Below are 12,585 nucleotides of genomic sequence, written 5' to 3'. Positions count from 1 at the left end.
GGAGGACCTGAAGCGCTTGCTACTGAGGGTCAGGGACTGAAGCCTTAAATATGGATTGAGGCTCAATGTCAAGAAGACAAAGATTCTCACCACTGGACCAATTGACAACATCAGGATGGATGGTGAAGAGATTGAGATTATTCACAGCTTTAGTTTGCTTGGTTTCACAATCAACACTCTTGGCACCAGTAGCCAGCAAATTAAAAGATGTATTGTGATGGAAAAGTCTGCTGTTAGGGACCTCTCTGAAGTACTGAAAAGCAACGGTGTGTCTTTGGAGACTAAGGTGTGTCTGGTACAGGCCATGGTCTTTGCAATCACTTGTTATGCATCAGAGAGCTGGACAATGACCAGGGTGGACAGAAGGAGAATTGATGCTTTTGAGCTTTGGTGTTGGATAAGAGTGCTGAAGGTACTATGGACTACTAAGAAAACAAACAGATTCATCTTGGAGAGGGTTAAACTGGGCTGCTCCTTGGAGGCAAGGATTCTGAGGCTTTGTCTGACATACTTTGGACATGTTGTAAGAAGGGACCAGTCCTTGGAGAGAGACATCATGCTTGGGAGGGTGGAGGGCAGGCACAGGAGGGGAAGGCCCTCTGGGAGGGAGGTAGATTGATTTGGTGACTGGGGCAATCGGGATGAGTGTGTCGGAGACAATGAGATTGGCACAGGACAGAGCAGAGTTTAGAGCTGTTGTACATAGGGTTGCTATGATTCGCAAGCGACTCGATGGCACATAACAACAACAATAACAACACTGCCACAGAACTAGCAACTCTCCATTATGTTCCTAAGGCTGTAAATGATTACAGGGGGAGATTGTCCATAATTTTTCAGCTACGGATTTGAAAGGTTAGCAGCTAGATTCATTATGCATTACTCCACGAGGGGGTCTCCAGTCTGCCTGGTGGTGGTGTTAGGTGGCATCAAGTTGACTAAAAATCAAAGAGACCCTCTGAACAACAGATCTGAACTGTGCCCTCTTCTGCATCATCCTCCTCATCTCTGATCTGCTCGAGTCCATTGTTACACTCACTGTGTTAATCTGTTTTGTGGAGGGTCTTCCTTTCTTTCCCTCAATCTCCACCTTTCTGAGCATGATGCCTTTTTATAAGAACTGAGATCTCCTGACAATATGGCCAGCCAGAGTATGTGAGATGAAATGTCACCATCCTTGCTACAAAGGTGTGTTTGTTCGTTTAGCAGTCTAGTGCCTGTTCAGTACTCTTCTCCAATGTCACAATGAAGATATCAAATCTTTTCTCATCTATAGTCATTGCCCAGCTTTCAAATGCTTAGGAAGCAATTGAAAAGTTTGTGGCTTAGATCATTCTTTAGATCATGCGTTTCATTCTTTAAACTGACCTTGTTGCTCTTTTACACTTTGGAGAGGTCTTCGATGGCAGATTTTGTCAGTGCAGCACATCTTTGGATTTCCTGACTGCTGTTGCAATGGATGTTGGTTGTAGATCCAAGAACAGCTTCTGAAACTCTGATGGAGGCTCAGCTATGAGTTGGTTTCAACTTGGTGGCAAGGAGTTAGAGTTCAAATGTGAATGTTGTTGTTGATGATTGCCTTTGAGTAAAGCATGACTACTAGCGACCCTATGAACAAAAGACCTAACGCCCCTCTACAACTATCGACATTTACCAAAGTTCATAGAGTTTTTCCGGAGGCATGTTGTTTAGGAAGTCTATAAAAGGAAAGAAGAGACATAGAAAGGGACATTGAAGATGGTCACAGAACAGCAGAGCTTCACTATAGATGCAAGTGAAGGAACACCTCAGGCTCCCAGAAGCTGAGAGAGATAAGAAGGTAAATAAAAAAACATATTGCGATGGGAAAGTCTGCGGTTAGGGACCTCTCTAAAGTACTCAAGAACAGCGGCGTCTCTCTGGAGACTAAGATGCGCTTGATACAGGCCATGGTTTTTGTAATCACTTGTTATGCATCAGAGAGTTGGACAATGACTAGGGAGGATAGAAGGAGAATTTTCATATTGCGATGGGAAAGTCTGCGGTTAGGGACCTCTCTAAAGTACTCAAGGACAGCGGCGTCTCTCTGGAGACTAAGATGCGCTTGATACAGGCCATGGTTTTTGCAATCACTTGTTATGCATCAGAGAGTTGGACAATGACTAGGGAGGATAGAAGGAGAATTTTCACCTTTGAGCTGTGGTGCTGGAGAAGAGTATTGAATGTACCATGGACTGCCAAGAAAACAAATAGATTCATCCTAGAGAGGGTTAAACCAGGCTACTCCTTGGAGGCAAGGATTCTGGGGCTTCGTCTGACATACTTTGGACATGTTGTAAGGAGAGACAGGTCTTTAGAGAGGGATATCATGCTTGGGAGGGTGGAGGGACAGCGCAGGAGGGGAAGACCCTCTATGAGGTGGGCTGATTCAGTGACTGGGGTAATCGGGATGGGTGTGTCAGAGGCAATGAGATTGGCACAGGATAGAGCAGGGTTTAGGGCTGTTGTACACGGCGTCGCTATGTGTCGCAGATGACTTGACAGCACACAACAACAACAACAACAACAACAACAACTTCCCCTAGAACAGATATGCCCGTAGAGCCTATAGCGGAACCGTGACCATACTGCCACCTTGGACTTAGACTACCAGTCTCCACAACTGCAGTAGAACTCCAGAAACAATCTATTTCTTTTCCTATACGCTATGCAATTGCAACCACCTGCTACAGCAGCCCTAAGAAACCAATAAACCTGCAGCAAATCCCTTACAATCTCTAAGCCACATTTTCACATTCAAAAAATGGAGTCAGTTATAGCATCCAAGTCACAGGGTTGTAATGAGGATATAATGAGATGCATATGCAGGCAAAATGCTTATCACTGGTCCAGGCACATAATGAGCCATTAGTGAAAGCTGCTATTGTTGTTAATGTGTTCACATCTTACCTGTTCTTTAGGTGATGTAGGACCTCTAATACTCCCTAAGTTTCAGGTTAGCATGTGTTTCGTTCCTGATAAAATCATTTTGTAGTAGGCAGAGCACAACTGGCAGTTGGGCTGCTGTCTTTTGATTATTCCAGTTCTTCCGGCAGAAAGTGGTATTGATCCAAGAAATGGCCAAGAGACCTGTTAGCTAAAGGAAGGAAGGAGAAATAAACACAGCAGAGGGACAAATGATGCTATTATCCCAGCTCTGCCTTTGACCTTCAAGAGTCCCCTGCCCTTTCTGGTCCTCCTCGCCCTCATCTGTCACTTGAGAGCATTTGTCCAGGCAATCACTAAAGCTCATCTCTTGCACTCTGGGGTTCTGACTGCAATCTGGAGTCCAGATATGCAGCCCATGAATAATTGTGGTTTGTCTATATGAAGTGTAACCATTATTTAAATGAACTCTTGCATTTATCTGGCACTTTTTACACTTCATGAAGTTTTCCCATTTATTAGCTCACCTATTTCTCATGACAACCTTATAATGATGTTCAAGACATCTGCTCTAAAAAACAGAGCTTTAATTCTTGGGCATTCCAGATTTCTGGCTTCCATGAAGTTGGGGAGCGCTGGTGACTTACTTCATAGAGAGCTGCACTGCTAACTCAAAGGCCAGACCCCTCTGGCAGATTGCATTCACTTTCTTGCAGTTTACAACCTTAGAAAACCAAGAGAGAAAAACCAATAGTGACTCAATGAGAATAAACAAGTTTGTCCTGGAGAGGGTGAAGCCAGGCTGCTCCTTGGAGGCAAGGATTCTGAAGCTTCATCTGACATAATTTAGACATGTTGAAAGGCGAAAATCAGTCCTTGGAGAGGGACGTCATGCTTGGGAGGGTGAAGGAACAGTGCAGGAGAGGAAGACCCTTGATGAGATGGATTGATTCCATCACTGGGGTAATGGGGAGAGATGTGTCAGAGACAAGATTGGTAAGGGATTGAGCAGGGTTTAGGGCTATTGTACATAGGGTCACTATGAGTCTCAAGCAACTCAACAGCACATAACAACAACATGAACAAAAGACCTGAACCTAGTCCTGTCCTGTGCCATCCTCACTTCCTGACAACACAAGAGCCCATTGTAGCAGTCACCATTCCAAACCACCTGGTTGAGGGTCTTTCTCTCCTTCACGGACCCTCCATTCTTCCCAACATCATGTGTAATATATCCAAGAAATAGCATCTTCTAGCAATATGTCCAAACTATGTGAGGTGAAGCCTCATCATTCTTGCCTCCAAAGAGCACTCTAGTTGTAGGGTGCAGCTAAGTTAGGTAGTAATTTACAAAATCATCACTCTTTTGTGCTGAGAGTATTCCATTGTATGAAGGCACCACAACTTCTCAATCCATTCGTTTGTGGTTAGATATCTGGGCTGTTTCCATGTTCTTGAGATCTGTCTGGTTCTCTTAAACTTTAAACCTTAACAAAATTGTGAAGCATTTGCTGCAGGAGGTCATGCATTGTAGTGTTAAATATGAATTGCAGCTCAACATCAAGAAAATAAAAATTCTCACCCCTGGGCCTATTGTCAACACCATAATAGGCGGAGAAGAGATTGAGGTTCTTAACAATTGCAGTTTGCTTGGTTGCACAATCAACACTCTTGGCACCAGCAGCCAGAAAATCTGATGTCAGGGACCTCTTCAGAGTTTTGAAGAGCAACAATGTCAGTCTAGACATTATTGTGTGTCTGATCAGGCCATGATCTTTGCAATTACTTTCTATACATTGGAGAACAATGACTAAAGATGATAGAAGAATTGATGCCTTTGCGTGTGGTGCTGGAGAAGAGTATTAAACATACCATGGATTGTCAAGAGAATAAACTGGTATGTCCTGGAAAGGGAGGAATGAAGCTTCATCTTTTCAAGACCTCATTAAATATTTCCCACTACTTAACCCTTTTCTATCCCCTAATCTCTGCTATCTAGTTATTGCCATGTAGAAATAAAAGATATATGCAATACATTATCAGATGTTCCCTCCCTGTGGAAATCATTCTGAGATGTCTGAATGGGTGGAAAATCTCAAATAATTTGGCCATGTTGACAGGAGGGACTAGTCCTTGGACAAGGCTAGCATACTTGGAAGGGTGGAGGGACAACACATTAGAAGAAGACCCTGGGTAAGATGGATTGACACAGTAATTGAGGTTACGGGGATAGGTGTGCCAGAGACAGTAAGACTGACTCAGAATGGGGCAGGGTTCAGAGCTGTTTTGCATAGGGTCACTCTGAGTCTAATGCTACTTGATGGCATAGAACAACAACAACAATTGCCATTGCTCTATGCCTATTATCACCTCATCTTTTCAAGATATCTTAAAACATTTCCCACTACTTCACCATTTTCTACCCACTAATCTCTGCTATCTCTCTGAGGCATAACAAGTGATAGCAAAGACCAGGGCCTGTATCAGAAGCACCTTAGTCTCCAGAGAGACACCATTGCTCTTCAGTATTTTGGAGAGGTCCCTAACAGCAGACTTTCCCATCACAATACTCGCTTTAATTTCCTGTCTACTGGTGCCAAGAGTGTTGACTGTGGAGCCAAGCAAACTGAAGCTGTGAACAATCTCAATCTCTTCATCATTCATCCTGATGCTGCCAATTGGTCCAGTGGTGAGAATTTTTGTCTTCTTGACATTGAGCCTCAATCCATATTGGAGGCTGCAGTCCTTGACCCTCTGCAGTAAGTGCATGAGGTCCTCTTCAGTTTCAGCAAGCAGGGTTGTGTCATCTGCACAACGCAGGTTGTTGGTGAATCTTCCACCAATCCTGATGCCACATTCCTCTTCATACAGCCCAGCTTCTCGAATGATCTGTTCTTCATACAGGTTGAAAAGGTATGGAGACAGAATACATCCCTGGCAGAAACCCTTCCCAATTTTGAACCATACAGTGTTCCCTTTCTATGTTCTGACAACTGCCTCTTGTTCCAAGTAGAGGTTTCTCATTAGCACGATCAAGTGTTCTGGGATTCCCATTCTTCTGAGAGTCAGCCACAGTTTGTTATGATCCACACAGTCAAACGCCTTTGCCTATCTGAAACACAGATAGACATTCCTCTGGTACTCCCTGCTTTCAGCTAAGATCCATCTAACATCAGTTACAATATCCATAGTACCACAACCCCTTCTAAACCCAGCCTGGACTTCTGGCAGTTCTCTGCTGATGTGCTGTTCCAGTCGTTTTTGGATAATCTTCAGTAGAATCTTGCTTGCATGTGAAATCAATGATATTATTCTATAGTTTTCACACTCTGCTGGGTCACCTTTCTTTGGGATGGGAACAAATATAGATCTCTTCCAGTCAGTTGGCCAAGTGGTTGTTGACTAAGGAGGATAGAAGTAGAATTGATGCCTTTGAGCTGTGTTGCTGGAGAAGAGTATTGAGGGTACCGTGGATGGCTAGGAAAACAAACAGATTCATCCTGGAAAGGATTAAATGGGGTGGCTCCTTGGAGGCAAGGATTCCGAGGCTCCATCTAACATACTTTGGACATGTTGTAAGGAGAGACTGGTCCTTGGAGAGGGACATCATGCTTGGGAGGGTAGAGGGACAGCACAGGAGGGGAAGGCCTTCTATGAGGTGAATTGACTCAGTGACTGGGGTAATCAAGATGGGAGTGTCAGATACAGTGTGATTGGCACAGGACAGAGCAGAGTTTAGGGCTGTTTTATACAGGGTTGCTTTGAGTTGCAAGCCATTCGACAGCACATAACAACAACAACAACAACAACAATCTCTGCTGTCTAGTTATTATAATATAGAAATAAAAGATACATGCAATACATTATCAGATGTTCCCTCATTGTGGAAATTCTGCTGAGATATCTGCATGGGTGGAAAATCTCTAGTCAGGTTTGAACGGGCCTGACCAGATTAAAATGTTTTTGTCCTTTTGTTTCCATTGGATTTTACTCATGAGTCTGAATCTCTCTATCTACTTCTTTTCAAGAAAGTGGAAAGTCTTCTCTTTCATTGCAAAGAGTGTTCTTTCATTTTATTTTCTTCCCATTTCCCCCTATCTCTTGCAAGATGACACTGGCTCAGCTATAACATTGGGCTCTCTTTAGACTAGCCTCCATTATCCAAAAAGAACAAGCATGTAAGCCACACACATAATCTGAACTTTTCAGTACACCAAGAAAGAACAACAAAACACTCAGTTGCTGTCAAGGTGATTCTGACTCACAGTGGCTCCAATAGTGTTAGAATCGGATTGTACCTCAATGATTTTTGCTTTGGAAACAGAGCAGGAGGACTTTCTTATGGGATTCCCCTGGGTGGACCTGAACCTACAATCCTTGGTTAGCAGTCATGTGTGATAACTATTTGCACCTCTTAAAATTTCCTTAATTTTTCTAGTACAGGCAGTCATATTAAAAAAAAAAATAAATAAAAGCTACAACTGTGTGGCCAATGGACTGGAAGACATCCAATTCCAAAAAGAGGTGATCCAAAAGAGTGTGGGAATTATCAAACAATATCACCGATATTAGATGCAAGCAAAATCTTGCTGAAGATTATGAAAAAAAAAAACAAAACACCCAAAATTAACCCCCCAAAACCAACCAACCAACTAACTGTAACTATATTGACAGAGAACTACCAGCAGTACAAACTGGCTTTAGAAGACGCCATGCCTCTAAGGATATCATAGCCAATGTCAAATGGATCTCGGCTGAAAGCAGAGAGTATCAGAAGAATGTCTACCTGTATTTCATTGAATATGCAAAGGCATTTGTCTGTGTGGATCACAACAAATTGTGGCTAATCTTAAGGAAAATGATAATCCCAGAATACTGGATTGTGTTCATGTGAAACTTAAACTTGGACCAGGAAGCAGTCATCAGAAGAGGGTAAGGAAACATTTCGATGTTCAAAATCAGGAAAGAGTGTGTCAGGGATGCATTTTGTCTCCATACCTTTTCAATCTATATGTGGAATAAACCACTCAGGAGGCTGGACTTTCTGAGGAGGAATATGGCATCAAAATTAGAGGAAGACTTATCAACAGCCTGCTTTACACAAATGACACAACCTTTTTTGCCAAGATTGAGGAGGACCTGAAGCATTTGCTGCAAAAGGTCTCCAATATGGATTGAAGCTCAACATTAAGAAAATAAAGATTCTCGTTACTGAGCCAGCTGATAGCATAATGAAAGATGGAGAAGAGATTGAGGTTGTTAACAATTTTAGCTTGCTTGTTTCCACAGCCAACATTCTTGGGACTAGCAGTCAGAAAATCAAAGGACAAATTGCATTAGGAAAATCCATCAAGAACTGTTTCAAAATGCTGAGGAGCAAGGATGTCAGTTTAGAGGCTAAGCTGTGCCTGGTCCAGTCCATGATTCTTACAACGATTTGCTATTCATCAGAGAGCTGGACAATGACTAAGGATGAAGAAGAATCAATGCCTTTGAGTTGTGGTGCTGGTGAAGAATATTGAACATGCGTGGGTTGACAAGAGTACAAACAGGTCTGTCAAGGAGAGAGTGAAACCAAGTTGCTCCTTGGAGACAAGTATTTTCAAGCCCTATTTCACATACTTTCTGTATGTTGCCCAGAAGAACCTTGGAGAAGGACATCATGCTTGGAAGGGTGGAGGCACGGTGCAAAAGAAGAAGACCTTGGATGAGATGGATTGACACAATGACTGAGGTAATAGGGGCAGATGTGTCAGAGACAGTGATTCTGATCTATTGTGCATAGGGTTGCTATAAGTCCAAAGTGACTCAGTGGCGCGTAACAACAAATGAAATTAATTTAAATGACATATTTTATTTGGGAGCTCTGGTGGCCTAGTGGCAAGAAGTTGTGCTGCAATACCAAAGGCACATGGTTCAAAGACACCAGTTACAGACAATCTCTTCCCATGCGATTATCTGCCTCTGAAAACCCATTGGAGGGTCAGGTATGGGTAGATTCCAATTCAATGGTACACAACAACATATTTTACTTAACTCAATAAATCTAAAATTTTATTATTCAATCACGAAAGCTTTGGGCCAGAAACCTCCTGGTGTGCAGGCCTTTGTATTTAAAAGTTAATTGGGCCAGTGGGACTGCTGTTAACTGTGTTTGGGAAGAACATTGTTCTGTGTGGTATAGCACTTGTCTGTTTGTTTGCTGTACTGAGATAACTTGGGGTTGCTGTGATACTGAATGCTGTGCCACTGGTGTATCAAATGCCATAATAGTGACCCATGGTGGACAGGGTTTGGTAGAGCTCCCTGATTAAGACAGCTTGGAAGCAGGATTGGTATCCTCTTTCTAAACAATAGGCCTTTGGATACTCTATAAACATGAGAGAAATGTTAGCTATAGAATAGGGTTCAGATCTTTTCTTCATAGGGTCGCTATGAGCCATACTTGCCTTGATGGAACCTAACAACAACAATCAATATAAGACATAACTCCATACTCATAGGCTTCAAGTCAGAACCAACTTGTAGCTGACGCTCCAGCAATTTTCAGAGTTTATAAATCGTACGGCAGGAGACTGATCATTTTTCTCCCTCCATATCATTGGTTGCTTCATACCACCAGAGTCGTGCAGCCTTTGAGTTAACAGTGCATCTCTCTATAAACTACATCACCACAGCTTTGGGTTTGTTTTTTTTTTCTTGCATTTTCCACTTAAGTTCCATCACAGGTTGGAGCTATCACATTGCTCATTGACCACATGTGAATAAAAAAAAAATTTAAAAAATTGCATTGCCATTGGCTCAGAACTGACTCTCTAGCTGATTTGCAACACTGAAAATTGCCTCCAAGATTTCCATCTATTTTCCAGAGAGCTCCTGGTGGATTTGAACCTCTAAAGAGGCATGACCTTTGGGTTAGCAAAGCAATAGCAGTGAAACTTCTTATGAACTAAGCCACCAGAGTGCCCTGTGTACCCAGTAATGTCATATTATGAAGTATAGGCGTAGATTGAGTAGAAAGTTTCTGCTCATTTGAGTGGAAATAAAGCTATGAATTAGCATCAAAACCAATGGGTGACTTAAACGATCAATAAACCAGACGTATAAGGCTCTGAAACACTTAAGGAATCTTGCCACCTACAGTCTTGAGTATTTATGGTGGTGAGATTTCTAAGGTGCTCAAATAACAAATTATAAGTTAATTTTAAAATATAGGATTTGGAAATGTTAGTTCTGGCGGGAACTTTTCAGAATGTTCCATGAGACGCTGGGGAGTGGTGGCTGTCGGAACTGCACACAGCAACTGAGGAGTTGTTTTCTGCTCCCCCACAGGAGCCTCAGCTCAGTGGCAACACAAAATGATGCAGGAAACTACTTACTATGATGTTTTGGGGGTCAAACTCATTGCTACCCAGGAAGAGTTGAAAAAAAGCATTTAAGAAACTGGCAGTAAAGTACTACCCTGATAAGAATCCAAATGAGGGCAAGAAGTTGAAACAGATTCCTCAAGTTTATGAGATGCTTTCTGATAAAAAGAAAAGAGAATTATATGATAGAGGAGGAGAAAAGACCATCAAAGAGGGTGGAGCACGTAGTGGTTCGGCTCATCGACATCTTTGAAAGTTTTTGGAGGTGGTGGAAGAATGCGGAGAGAAAGGAGAGGAAAAAATATTGTCCATCAGCTCTCAGTAACGTTAGATTTACGTAACGATGCAACAAGTAAACTAGCTCTGCAGAAGAATGTGGTTTGTGATGAAAGTGAAGGCTGAGGAGCGAAGAAAGGAGCTGTAGAATGCGGTCCTAATTGCTGAAGTTCCAGAATGCAAATAAGAATTCATCAGATTGGACCTGGAATGGTTCAGCAAATTCAATCTATGTGCAGGGAGTGCCACCGCCACGGGGAATGGAGCAGCCCGAAAAATAGGCGCAAAAGCTGCAATGGAAGGAAGATAGTTCAAGATAAAAAGATTCTAGAAGTTCATATAGACAAAGGCATGAAAGATGGTCAGAAGATAATGTTCCATGGTGAAGGAGCTCAAGAGCCAGGACTGGAGCCTGGAGACATTATCATTGTTTTAGATCAGAAGGATCATGCTGTTTTCACTCAATGAGAAGATCTTTTTAAGTATATGGACTTACAGCTGATTGAAATATTATGTGCCTTCTAAAAACCAGTATCTACTCTTGACAATCGAACCATAGCCATCACCTCTCATCCAGGTCAATTATCAAGCATGAGGATATGAAATGTGTGTTAAATGAAGGCATGCTGATTTATCATAGACTATATGAAAAAGAGCCCCTAATCATCAAATTTAATGTTCATTCTCCCAAGAATGACTCTGTCTTCCAAAAGTTCTCTCAGCTGGAAAAACTCCTACCTAAGAGGAAGGAGGTAGAAGAGACTGGTAAAATGAATCAGGTGGAACTGGCGGATTTTGATCCAAACCAGGAAAGACAACACCATTACAATGGAGAGGCATATGAGGATGATGACCATCACCCCAGAGGTGGAGTTCAATGTCAGACCCATTGATGGGCACCACTAAGTCCACTGCTAGCATTTGATATGCAGTAAGCATATAAGTGAAGGACTGTAATCATAATATGCTCACTACTTGGCTATTGCTTTTAATATTCAACTACTGTAGCATTTGAGGTTTTTTCTATATATATTTTTATTTTATTTGTGAGTTTAACAAAAGTTTACAGAAAAATTGAATTTTATGTTATTTACTGTTGCACATTTTCCTCCTTAAAACCCCCAGTTCAGTTTGAAAATAAAATATTCATTTATTTTTGCATAACTTTCTCTCACCCCCTTCACCCTTCCCTTAGTCCACTTTGCTTTGTATCTCTTATTCTGGACTGTTGTCATACAAATGATGCCTCGTCAAAACAGCTCTTTCCTTCTGTTCCGATGCAGTGTTCATTGTTTATCCCCTTTATTCTTAGTTTCCTCCAACCCCATTTTATAACAGTGGTGTTAGGCAGTATTTGTCCTTTTGTGACAGATATTTTACTCAATATAATGTCCTCCAAAGTCACCCATGTTGTGTAATATTTTATGAGTTCTTTGTTTTTAAGTACTGCATAGTATTCCATTGTGTGAATATACCATAGATTTTCTATCTATTCATTTGTTAATAAGCAGTTGGGTTGTTACTATCTCTTTGCTATTGTAAATAATGCAGCAACAAACACAAATGCGCATATATCTGTTTGAGTAGAAGTTCTGTTCCTTTAGGATATATTCCTAGTAGTGCAATTGCTGAGCCAAATGGTATTTCTGTTTTCTACTTTTTGAGAAAGCACCATATACCACCTTCCATAGAGGTTATACCATTTTACACACGCGGCAGCAGTGAATAAGGGTTCCAATCTCTCTACAACCTCATCAGCACTTCTTGTTTGCTACTGTTACTGGGATGGAACGATACAGTTTTTATTTTCATCTCTTTGAGAACTAGGGATTTTGAACATTTCTTCTTGTATTTATTTGCCATCTGAATATCTTCTTTGCTGAATTGTTAACTTTTTCTTTTTGGTTCTCTTATGACATTGTCCTTTTCATCTCTTATTTGGATTGTTTTTGTCTTTTCCCTTGTTAATTTTACTTGTGGTTTGAAATTTTCGAAGAACCATCTTCTGGTCTTATTGATAGTTTCAATTGTTTTTCTG

At 41.6% G+C, this 12,585-nt stretch overlaps 1 pseudogene; it reads left to right on the top strand.

Moving 5' to 3' along the window:
* The first annotated feature begins 10,262 nt into the window (after positions 1 to 10,262).
* On the top strand, positions 10,263 to 11,504 carry LOC102863482 (annotated as a pseudogene).
* The last annotated feature ends 1,081 nt before the right edge of the window (positions 11,505 to 12,585 follow it).

Source organism: Elephantulus edwardii, unplaced genomic scaffold (assembly GCF_000299155.1).
Source record: "Elephantulus edwardii isolate Elephantulus edwardi_28Jun2011 unplaced genomic scaffold, EleEdw1.0 scaffold00321, whole genome shotgun sequence".
Taxonomy (NCBI): Eukaryota; Metazoa; Chordata; class Mammalia; order Macroscelidea; family Macroscelididae; genus Elephantulus; species Elephantulus edwardii.
This window is presented reverse-complemented; position numbering and strand designations above follow the sequence as displayed.